The 8,735-nt window shown below is 42.7% G+C and overlaps 1 protein-coding gene across 1 annotated transcript in view; it reads left to right on the forward strand.

Moving 5' to 3' along the window:
* Positions 1-7,394, forward strand: part of LOC129461100 (zinc finger protein 627-like) — a 67,346-nt gene extending 59,952 nt beyond the window's left edge. The window contains exons 8-11 of the mRNA XM_055239968.2: positions 1,190-1,646; positions 3,215-3,341; positions 5,079-5,139; positions 6,163-7,394. The gene's annotated coding sequence lies outside the window, so the exon portion shown is untranslated. The remainder of the gene's footprint in view (positions 1-1,189; positions 1,647-3,214; positions 3,342-5,078; positions 5,140-6,162) is intronic.
* The last annotated feature ends 1,341 nt before the right edge of the window (positions 7,395-8,735 follow it).

An 8,735-nucleotide genomic window follows, 5' to 3' on the forward strand; every position in this document is an offset into this window, starting at 1 on the left:
TTTTTGGCTTCTCTAGGTAGCATTCCTTCCTCCAGGGTATGAGACAGGACCCTTTCTGAAATGAGTGTCTGATGACCCACAATCAGAAAAGCTGGGAAGATTAGATTCCTTCCTTGGGCAGGTGAAGGATAGCAGGAGAAGGTCAGTGAGAGAGATTCTGTCTTCTGAGTCCTGCCTCTGAAGCCTAAAGTGCCACAGCAGTATAACAGGGGCTGTGAGAGTTATGAGCCAGGAAAAATACAAAAACTAGCCAGGTGTGGTGGCACATGCCTGTAAACCCAGCTACCCAGGAGGCTGAGGCAGGAGAAGTGCTGGAACCAAGGAGGTGGAGGCTGCAGTGAGTTGAGATCGTGCCACTGCACTCCAGCCTGGGTGACAGAGCGTGACTTGGTCGCAATTAAAAAAAAAAAAAATAAAGTTCCACATATCCCTAGGGCAGAGGCACACTGCAGCCAAGCTCTTTGCTAAGGAAAAACAAAAGTGACCTCTGCTTCAGTTCCCAATAAATACTTGTAAGTATTGTCCTTTCCATCTGAGATCTCCTCAGCCTGAACTTTATTGTCTATATCACTATCAGCATTTTGGTCACAACCATTGAGCAAGCCTCTACAAAGTCTCAAACTCCCTCATCTTCCTGTTGTCTTCTGAGCCCTCCACACTCTTCCAACCTCTGCCTGTGAAGAAGTTCCAAAACCAATTCCACATTTTCAGGTATCTTGATAGCAATGCCCCACTTCTCAGTACCAATTTTCTTGTATTACTCCATTCTTGCAGTGTGATAAATACCTGAGACTGGGTAATTTATAAAGAAAAGAGGTTGAATTGGCCCATTAATTCTGCAGACTGTACAGGAAGCATGGTACTGGAAGGATGGCATCTGCTCAGCTTCTAGAGAGGCCTCAGGAAACTGATAATCATGGTGGAAGGCAAAGGGGGAGCAGCAGTTCACATGGCCAGAGAGAGCAGGGCAAGGTGCCACAGACTTTTAAATGACTGGTTCTCACAAGAACTTACTATCACAAGAACAGCACCACAAGGATAGTGCTAAACCATTCATGAAGGACCACCATCCAATCACCTCCCACAAGGCCCCACCTCCAATATTGGGAATTACAATCCAAAATGAGATTTGGGTGGAGATTCAAACCCAAACCATGTCCTTTTGCTTTTTTCTGTTTTCTGTTTGCAGGGTAGATTTTTCTCCATCCCTTTACTTCAAGCCTAAGGGTGTCATTGCATGTGACATGGGTCTCTTGAAGACAGCATACCATTGGATCTTGCTTTTTTATCCAAGTTGCCACTGTGCCTTTTTTTATTTATTTTTTTGAGATGGAGTCTTGCTCTGTCGCCCAGGCTGGAGTGCAGTGGCACAATCTCGGCTCACTGCAAGCTCCGCCTCCTGGGTTCACGCCATTCTCCTGCCTCAGCCTCTCCAAGTAGCTGGGACTACAGGCACCCGCCACCACGCCCGGCCAATTTTTTTTTTGTATTTTTAGTAGAGACAGGGTTTCACCGTGGTCTCGATCTCCTGACCTTGTGATCCGCCTGCCTCAGCCTCCCAAAGTGCTGGGATTACAAGCGTGAGCCACCGCGCCTGGCCTCCACTGTGCCTTTTGATTGGGGCATTTAGCCTGCTTACCTTCCAGGTTAGTATTTATATGTGTAGATTTGATCCTATCATGTTGTTAGCTGGTTATTATGCAGACTTGTTTGTGTGGTTGTTTTATAGTGTCACTGGGCTGTGTACTTAAGTGTGCTTTTGTGGTGGTTGGTAATGGTCTTTTCTTTCCATATTTAGCACTCCCTTCAGGACATCTTGTACAGATGTTCCCTTTTATTGTAATCACACAGGATGGGCTATGTCCCCCAAATAACATGTGGTGATGAAACATATGAAATGTTATCTGCCAGGGTCACTCATTACAGACTCTGTGCCCAGAGTATTTTTCCATGGCTCTGTTTTCTGTTAGTTGTAATAGAATACCTGAAATTTGGCTGGGCGTGGTGGCTCATGCCTGTAATCCCAACACTTTGGTAAGCTGAGGCAAGTGGATCGTTTGAGGCCAGGAGTTTGTGACCAGCCCAGCCAACATGGTGAAACCCCATTTCTACTGAAATACAAAAACAAAGCCAGGCATGGTGGTGCATGCCTGTAATCCCAGCTACTTGGGAGGCTGAAGCATGAGAATTACTTGAACTGGGAGGTCGAGGCTGCAGTGAGCCAAGATTTCCCCACTGCATTCCAGCCTGTGCAACAGAGCAAGACTGTTTCCAAAAAAAAAAAAAAAAAAAAAAACCTGAATTTGGGTTAATATATAAAAAATACTTATTTTGTACAATTCTCAAAGTTTGGAAATCCAAGGGCAAATGGGGTATATCTGGTGAAAGCTTCTTGCTCTTTACTATCTGAGGCAGTGGAGATCACTAGGCAGGGGGCGCTGATTGTGCTAACTCTGGTGTCTTTCTCTTCTTACAAGGCCACAAGTCTTATTTGTAGGATAACCCATTCATTCATTACCTCTTCAATTCATCAGTGGATTAATCCATTCATGAGGCAGAGCCCTCATGCCTCTTGAAGGGCCCTGCTTTCAGTACTGACACATTAGGGATCAAATTTCGTTAGGAGTTTTGGAAGGGGAAATTATTCACACCTAGCAAGGGCTGATTAGGTACACTGCTTCTGCTGAGAATACCACACTCTCAGAGGGAAAATGGGAATTAGGCAAATACCATATTGTTTGCATAAGTAGTTAAGACACACACAACCCCATTTATTAGTTATGTTGGTGCAGATCTTCCCAAATCTAGCCCCTAGATAGCATCAAAGTCCAACTTTCTAAATAAACATGTGTAAGAATATGCAGTCTCAGAACTGCTAATGTTGTCTCTTATAGACAGTATGTTTGGGACTTTCTCATTAGAGGTAATACTGACCCACTATACAGAGAGAAACTACAGGTGATCCAGGCAGCATATCTCAGTCTCTGAAATCACCAGTGAGAGGTATGTCCCTATTGGCTGTCACTTTACTGACTATATTCAATTCTAGCATCAGAATTGCTGTGATGGAGAAAGTGAGTGTAGACAGAACAGGCTGACCAAGTCATTGAATAAATTTTTGGAGTCTACAGCATTGTGTGAACTTCTGAAGTGAGTATAGATTCCTAGTGCTTTCGGTCTGAACCTTCCTCCTCTGCTGTGTGGGATGTTTCAGGACTCAGTGACCTTTGAGGATGTGGCTGTGAACTTCACCCAGGAGGAGTGGGCTTTGCTGGATCCTTCCCAGGAGAATCTCTACAGGGATGTGATGCAGGAAACCTTCAAGAACCTGATGTCTGTAGGTAAGGGTAACATCATTTCTTCACTTAGTCAATTATAGAACAAGTGTTTCTTGGTCTTCTACATTACTCAATGATTTGGAACATGGTAGGGAATACAGTAGACCCTCGAACAAGGTGGGGGTTAGAGACTCTGATCGTCCGCACAGTCTTCCAGATGCCTGTGAATTTAGAGTCTGTAAAAAGTTAACTACTAATAGACTACTGTTGACCAGAGCTTTATTGATAACAGAAAGTCAATTAACACATTTCGTATGTTTGTTATATATCTATATACATATATATGGCCAGGTGTGGGGGCTCACACCTGTAATTCCAGTACTTTGGGAGGCTGAGGTGGGAGGATTGCTTGAGCTCAGGATTTTGAGACCCGCTGTAGCAATGAAGTGATACCCTGTCTGTATAAAAAATAAAAAAAGTAGCCATGGATGGTGGCACACCTGTGTTCCTAGCTATTCAGAAGGTTGAGGCAGTAGGTTCACTTGAGTCAGGGAGGTTGAGTTTGCAGTGAACCATGATTACACCACTACACTTTAGCCTGGGCAACAGAGTGAATCCAGTCTCACTCTGTGTGTGGCTGGGCATGGTGGCTTTTGCCTGTAATCTCATCACTTTAGAAGGCTGAGGCAGGTGCATCACTTGAGGTCAGGAGTTTGAGACCAGCCTGGCCAACATGGTGAAACCCCATGTCTACTAAAAATACAAAAATTGGGCTGGGCGCAGTGGCTCACGCTTGTAATCCCAGCACTTTGGGAGGCCGAGGCAGGCGGATCATGAGGTCAGGAGATCGAGACCACGGTGAAACCCTGTCTCTATTAAAAATACAAAAAAATTAGCTGGGCGTGGTGGCGGGCACCTGTAGTCCCAGCTACTTGGAGAGGCTGAGGCAGGAGAATGGCGTGAACCCGGGAGGCGGAGCTTGCAGTGAGCCGAGATTGCACCACTGCACTCCAGCCTGGGTGACAGAGCAAGACTCCATCTCAAAAAAAAAAAAAAAAAAAAAAAAATTAGTTGGGTGTGGTGGCATACACCTGTAATCCCAGCTACTTGGTAGGGTGAGGGAGGAGAATCACTTGAACCTGGGAGGCAGAGGTTACAGTGAGCCAAGACCACGCCACTGTACTCTAACCTGGACAAGAGAGAGACTCCATTTCAAAAAAAAAAAAAAAACAAAAAACTGTGTATGTGTATATATGTTTAAGACAGGGTCACTTGCTAGGTCTACAGGCGAGTGCTACCATCCCCAGCTAATTTTGGTATATATTTTTTGTAAGGTGGAGGGTCGTGAACTCCTGGCCTCAAGCATTCTTCGTCCCTAGCATCCCAAAGTGCAGGGATTACAGGCATGAGCCACCATGCCAAGCCTGTTTGGTATATTATGTACTGTATTCTTATAATAAAGTAAGCTTTTCTTTTGAAAAGGTTATCAAAAAATTTAGAAGAGAAGATATGTTGACTTTAGTAAGTGAAAGTGGATTATCAAGGTGTTCTTCCTTGGTTGTCTTCACATTGACTAATCTGAGCAAAAAAGGAGGGCTTGGTCTTGCTCTTTTAGGGATGGCAAGAGCTGATAAAAATGTGCATATAAGTGGACTGTGCAGTTCAAACCCATGTTGGTCAAGGTTCAACTGAACTTTGGTGAATAAATCAACCATGGCCACAGTGTCCCATGAACATAGAATCCAATAATTTTTCTATAATTTTGTAGTAACTTATGACTTTTATGGGTCTGCATTTTAGGAATAAAATGTGAAGACCAGATCATTGAAGATCAGTACAATAATTCTAGAAGAAATCTAAGGTAATTTGCACTTATAACCTAGAGCTATGTCCCTTAAGATATTGTTAGAATGACAACAAATGTTAAAAGCAAACAAAGAAAATGAAGCACCCCAGCTTCAAATTCATTCATTCTTAGAAAAATTTTTCCAGGCTGGGCATGGTGGCTCACACCTGTAATCCCAGCATTTTGGGAAGTCAAGGGAGGCAGATTGCTTGAGCCCAGTTCAAGACCAGCCTGGGCAACATGGTGAAACTCCATCTGTACAAAAATATAAAAGTTAGCCAGGCATGATGGCATGCACCTGAGGTCCCAGCTACTAGGGAGGTTAAGGTGGGAGGATGGCTCGAACCCAGGAGGTCAAGGCTGTGATGAATCGTGAACATGCCACTGCACTTCAGCCTGGGTGACAGAGTGAGACTGTGTCTCCAAAAAAAAATAATAATAATTTTCCGAAAAAAATATATTTAAGACATACATATCTAGTGTTTTCAAAATAGTTGCCTTGGAGCCAGTGTTAAGAAATCATGAACATCGGCCGGGCGCGGTGGCTCACGCTTGTAATCCCAGCACTTTGGGAGGCTGAGGCGGGCGGATCACGAGGTCAGGAGATCGAGACCACGGTGAAACCCCGTCTCTACTAAAAATACAAAAAATTAGTCAGGCATGGTGGCGGGCGCCTGTAGTCCCAGCTACTTGGAGAGGCTGAGGCAGGAGAATGGTGTGAACTTGGGAGGCGGAGCTTGCAGTGAGCTGAGATTGTGCCACTGCACTCCAGCCTGGGTGAGAGAGCAAGACTCTGTCTCAAAAAAAAACAACAACAACAACAAAAAAAAACCATGAACATCAATGTTTTGATAATACATTTTGATAAAATGCAGCCCTTTTGCAGAGTATTCAGTCCATTGATGTTTACACAGTTTAGACAGGCCAGAAAACCTACACTTTCCATCATAATGTAAAATATGTCAATCAAATACCTACTAATGAATATTAAATCATTTATAAACCAACCCTTGGCATTGTGCTTCTTATTTCTCACAGAAGTCATATGGTAGAGACAGTCTGAAGGTAAGGAAGATGGTCAATGTGAAGAAATCTTCAGCCTTATTCCAAATGGTATAGTGAAGAGGGCTTTTACTGGAGTCAAATCGTATGAAAGTAGTGTGTGGAGAAGGCAATATGGATCATTCATCTCTTAATTGCTACATCAGAGCTGACACTGGACACAAATCAGATGAGTGCCAGGAACATAGAAGCCACATAAGCAATGTGTGAAAACATTCAGCTATTGCCACTCCTTTCAAACACATGAAAGGCCTCACACTGGAAAGAAACTCCATGTAAGAAATGTGGAAAAACCTTCATTTCTGTTCAAACCTTTTGAAGACACATGGTAATGCACAGTGAAGATGAACCTTATAAATGTAAGTTTTGTGGGAAGGCCTTTGATAATCTACATTTATATCTTACACATGAAAGAACTCACACTGGAGAGAAACCTTATGAATGTAAACAATGTGGTAAATCCTTTGGTTATGCTGCTACCCTTTGAGAGCACAAAAGAACTCACACTGGAGAGAAACCCTGTGAATGTAATAAATGTGGGAAAGCCTTCAGTTGTTCCAGTTCCATTCGAAAACATGCAAGAATTCACACTGGAGAGAAACCCTATATATGTAAACAATGTGGCAAAGCCTTTAGATATTCCAGTTCTGTTCAGAATCATGAAAACACTCACACTGGTGAAAAACCCTATGAATGTAAGCAATGTGGGAAAGCCTTTAGTTATTCCAGTTACTTTCGAATACATGAAAGAATTCACACTGGAGAGCAGGTGTATAAATGTAAGCAATGTGGAAAAACATTCACTTATCCCAGTGCCTTTCATAAACATAAAAGTACCCACACTTCACAGAAACTTTATGAATGTAAGGAATGTGGGAAAGCATTTGTTTTAGTTCCTTTCATAGTCATGAAGGGATTCACACTGGAGAGAAACCCTATGAATGCAGAACATGTGGAAAAACCTTCAGTAGTTCTAAGTACTTAAAAATACATGGAAGAACTCACACTGGAGAGAAGTCCTATGCATGTAAAGAATGAGGGAAAGTATTTTATTGTCTCAGTCCTCTTCAAAGACATGAAAGGACTCACATCAGAGAAAAGTTGTCTGAATGTAAAAAATGTAATAAAGCCTTCCATTCGCCCAGTACCATTAGAAACCATGAAAGAACTCACACTTAAGAAAACCACAGTGATGTTAGGAATATGGGGAACCTTTCCTTTCTCTTCCAGTCTTTTGAAGGCACAGGGTGTGACACACTGGTGACCTTATAACTGTAGGGAGTGCGGAAAAGTATTAGTCCTTGTGTGTTTTAGATACATGAAAGGATTTACTCTAGAAGGAAACTATGAATGTAAAGAATGTGGTAAAGCCTATGTAGTTTCAGTTTCTCTTGAATAAAGTCATTTCCTGGTATTCTCAGGGAATTGGTTCCAGCACCCCTTGAGAATATATAATTTTGCGCCGGGCGTGGTGGCTCACGCTTGTAATCCCAGCACTTTGGGAGGCCGAGGCGGGCGGATCACGAGGTCAGGAGATCGAGACCACGGTGAAACCCCCTCTCTACTAAAAATACAAAAAAATTAGCTAGGTGTAGTGGTGGGCGCCTGTAGTCCCAGCTACTTGGAGAGGCTGAGGCAGGAGAATGGCGTGAACCCAGGAGGTGGAGCTTGCAGTGAGCCGAGATTGTGCCACTGCACTCCAGCCTGGGTGACAGAGCGAGACTCCGTCTCAAAAAAAAAAAAATTAAAAAATTAAAAAAAAAAACATATATATATATAATTTTGCTCAAGTGCTTTATGTAAAAGTATATTTTCCTATAACTAGGCAATCCTCCTGTATACTTTAAATCATCTTATAATACCTAATGCATTGTAAATGCTACGAAAACCACTGTTTTATTGTATTTAGGGAAGTATGATGAAAAAACATCTGTACATATTCAGTATAGACACAACCACCATATGGCTACCTGCCTAGTACACATCATCTACAATATAACATTTTCTTTTTAAAAAACAGTTATGGATTGGTTTCATTAAATGACCTGCAAGAGTGTGTTAACCTTCTCCAAAATCCTGGTTATTTTTTCCTGGTAGCCCACACATGATGATGATTAGGATGAGGGTGATGGCTGTGTGGTGCCTAAAGTTGCAACATATTGAGGTGCCAAGATATGTGGCAGTGTCGACAAGCAGTGAGACATCAATTAAACTAGAATCATCTGACAGGACATTAGAAGTATCATCTATGTTGGAGGTACCAAGTTCTGACTGCAGATGTTGACTCTTTGGTCAATAATACACATGTTGGATCTACAGAATTTGAGGGTCAAAGATATTTAAGCATTGATGGTCCCACAGATTCTAGTTGGGGACATTCTCAAGGATGCAGTTTACCCAGAGCGATTAACCCTAGTGGAGGAGCTAGATAAGGAAAGTTTCTGGGCTCATGGTTAAGACTAGGTTTTACTTGGAATGGATATCTGACCAGAAATCTTTCTTGTATCATTAGTAGAGTTGCCCACTTCACCACCAAAGCCATCAGGACA

Source organism: Symphalangus syndactylus, chromosome 13 (assembly GCF_028878055.3).
Source record: "Symphalangus syndactylus isolate Jambi chromosome 13, NHGRI_mSymSyn1-v2.1_pri, whole genome shotgun sequence".
Lineage (NCBI taxonomy): Eukaryota > Metazoa > Chordata > Mammalia > Primates > Hylobatidae > Symphalangus > Symphalangus syndactylus.